Raw genomic sequence first — 3,925 nt, 5'->3', positions numbered from 1 at the left:
GAAAAGAACTAAAATAGAAGTGGGACTAGAGACAAAGGATTTAACAAAGAATGAATCTGTCTCTGTCATTGGCTGCTTAGAAAAGATAACAAGTGAAAATGTTACCATTGCTCCAACTACCTTCTCCATATTAGAGTCTTCCCTTCACATTGTTTCTTCTAAGCAATTTTCATTAGAATTTTAACAACTACTGCAGGAAAATGGGGGGCCACTTTCTGAGAATGCACCCTATGAGAGCCTCCACTTCTCAGTTACCATCAGTTCAGACTTTCCAGTCTGTTCTTCCAGTCTTTATCCACCCCCAGTGATGCTTCTGGACACAACTAGAGACATTCCAGTTTACAATGGATTAGCAAGTCCTGGCAACTGACTGGCTCTAGAAGGTGGGAAAGAGAGATCTTCCTCTAGAGACTCCTTGGTTTCTATCAGTGGTGTCTAAGGAAAGGAGCAGTTCTTATCACTCAGATACAAAAATAAGACCAGGAGAGAGTGGATTGAAGTACATTGACTTCATCTCTGGGGGATAGCAAAGGAAGACCTAGGCAGACAGCTGGATAGAAGTCCCTGAGGTAGGAGTTCAATTGCCTGTTTTAAATGTTTAAAGTATACAGACGCACAGAAGCTGGTATTTGCTATTTTAAATGCCTAAAATGTGCCATCCAGCTTGCCCTTTGCTTTAGGAAATGGATTTGAAATCGGGAAATTTGCCCAGGTACTCAGTCAAAAGAAATTTGGGGGAGGTGTTCAGTTAAAAAATAATACCTATGCATCTCTCCAGTTCTCTTCTGTTCTTTGCTTGTGATGTATACTATGTCTCAAAGTCTAAAACTAATTTCAGATTTCCCCCAGTACTTGAATTCATTCATCCACCCAAATCAATCATTCACCAGAAACTTACTGAATGCCAGGTTCTGTTCAGGTGCTCAAGATACAATTTGTTGAACAAAACATACCCCAGCCCCTCCATCGAGTTATTTCCATGGTTTTTGTCACTCAAAAGCTATTCATTTTTCTGGAAAAGGCAATCATCTAGCATCTGGGAATTGAGCTAGATAGGAATATTTTATTTCATGCATCAAATAATTTTTTAATAATTGCTTAAACCATCTTAGAAAAAGATTTAAATTGTTGGCAGTTCTCATAGGACATCAAACTTTATGAATAGCATTGAAAAAATGGTTATGAAATTGTTTGACTCTCCAAAGGATATGCTTTTAATTTTCTAAAGTAAGATAAGAATTGAAAATCTGGTTTAAAAATGGAAATGCAGAATAAATGTTAACTGAAGACTGTAGCACTGCTTGCTCCTGGCTCAAAAAAAAAAAAAAAAAAAGAGCTGTGGGTGGCAACATTGATGTTTGTGAGACTTTTATTTAATGGTACAGTTGCACTGATAAAAATAACTAAAACCCTAGACTAACACATTAACACCTTTTTATTCAAACAGTAATTTTTGTTGAAGTGTCATTTACATAAACAAAACTCACTAACTCTGAGTGTACGGTTTGATGCATTTTGACTAATGTATACAGTGATGTACCATTCAACACAATGAAGATATAGAGCAGCGCTATCAAACAGAATTTTTTGTGATGATGTAAATGTTCTGTACCTGTTCAATATGGTAGTCATTGACCACACTGGCTACTGGGCACTTGAAATGGCTTTGGGACTGAGGAACTGAATTAGTAACTTTCATTTTAATTAATTTAAATCTTAATTTAAACAGCTGCATGGGATGCTGGACAACCATATTAGCGCCCAGCATTTCCATCACCCCAAAAAGTTCATGTTGCTATCATCTTGCAATGTTACTTTAGTGCCCTCTACTGACAAAGCCTGGCATTACACTAAGTGGCAAAGAAATGTTTACAGGTTGCAGCTTCATTATTACAAAACCGGGACTGGAGGAGCAGGTTGGGAGCTGAGAGAAGAGATGACTTGCTCAATGGGCATGTGAGTTGTTTACCGCTAGCACCACCTGGGAAGCACTGGAGCATGGCTAGTTTCCATCTAAAATCGGAGATGAAAATCTTCACCATAGTCAACACCTGCAGTCTTCTCTGTCTGGAATGAAATGAGGAAACCCACTACAGCCTTAAAATAATCTTGACTCCCAAGTGTTCCCCAGCAAGACAATCATTTGTTCAACTCTAAGGAAATTGAACAATTTTGAAAGCAGGAAAGGTGCAGGCTAAATTGAACCACATCACCAGAATTCTCACCTGCATCATAGCCAAGATATTAATAGATATCTTTTCCCAGATCAGTCCTGTAGCACATGCAGACTCCATTGGAGTGAGTGGTAGACCTGTGGATATCAATCAGGTAGAAATATATGTTCATTTGTAGGAAACAAAATTCAAAATGTCCCTCTATCCTCAAAACCCAAGAAAGTTCTCATTCAAAGCAATGTGTTTGAGAAAACCATTGTGATCTTTGATTAAGCAATGATTTCTTAGATGACATCTAAAACAAAACAACAGCAAATAAATGGCTAAAAGGACTTTATCAAAATTAGAGTCTTTTGTTCTTCAACAGATACTAATAAGGAAATGAAAACGCAACTCACACGACCAAAGAAAATTGCTGCAAAACTTATATCTGACAAGTGTCTAGTATCCACAATATATAAAGAACTCTTACAATTCAAGAGGAAAAGGAGAAATAATCTAATATATCCATGGAAAAAATGATCTGAATAAACATTTCTCACTAGAAGACCCAACAATAGCCAATAAGCACATGAAAAGATACCCCAAACCATTAGATACAACTAAGAAAATGGAAATGAAACCCACAATGAGATACCACTTCCCCATACTAGCATGGCTAGTATGTTAAAAGCAAACATAGGGATAAGGAGTGTTGGGGAAGATGTGGAGAAACTGGAATCCTCCTACACTGCTAGTGTAAAATGATAGAATTGTTTGGAAAAATAGTTGTCAGTTCTTCCAAGTTCAATATGGAGTGGACATTGACACACTAGGAGCAATTCCAATCTGAGGTTTGTAGCCAAGAGAACTGAAAATATATGAGCCTAAAGACACTAGTACATGAATATTCAGAGCAACAATTCTGCTTAGAAGCCAAAGCAGAAACAACTTAAACATTCATTCATCAGTTGGTGGATAAACACAATGTAGTAGAGTCATAAAGAGAAATATTATTCGGGCGTAAAGAGAAATAATGGTGTAGGCAAAAAGGTGGATGAACCTTTATGGTGATGAAGATGCCAGATACTAAAGGTCCTATGTTGGATGATTCCATACTGAAGAAATGTTCAGAATAGGCAAATCCATACAGAGAGAAAGTAGATTAGTGGTTTCCAAGGACCGGGAGAAGGAAGGAATAGGGAGTGACTACTGAGATGTTTAGGGATTATTTGGGAGATAATGAAGTTATTCTGAAATTAGATGGTGATGGTGGTTTCACAACTTTGTAAACAGAAAATCACTGATTTGTACACCAAATGGATTTTATGGTGTATGAATTATGCCATCATCATCATTATCAACCTGCCTTAGCATCTTCCAAGCCCTATATTTTCACTAAGCAATGTATTTCAAATTAATAGCCAGTGACCAGCATATGATGCTGTTAGCCTATTGTGAAGGAAGATATCAAATGAAAAATTACATTCAGGAAGTTTTTGGTAGAAATGCAATGTAGGTGAAGGAAGCAGCTACTTGGAAGGATCTGACACAAAATGTGGGATGGGGTTTCAGGGTAGAGGGGACACTCCCTGGGTCTGGCTTCAGTGCTTACAGCAAAGGGGCCTTGGCCAGTTAGAGACCCTCTCTGTGCCTAAGTTTCTTCATCTACAAAGCGGCAGGGAGTAATGCTTTCTGCACCAGTCAACTTTGAACACTAGAAGTACTTATAGATAGGAAGTAATCATCCCCCCAATTCATGAAGAAGATTG

Source organism: Bos javanicus, chromosome 3 (assembly GCF_032452875.1).
Source record: "Bos javanicus breed banteng chromosome 3, ARS-OSU_banteng_1.0, whole genome shotgun sequence".
In the NCBI taxonomy this organism is placed as follows: Eukaryota; Metazoa; Chordata; class Mammalia; order Artiodactyla; family Bovidae; genus Bos; species Bos javanicus.
The sequence above is the reverse complement of the archived record's forward strand: the minus strand, read 5'-3'. Positions refer to the sequence as shown.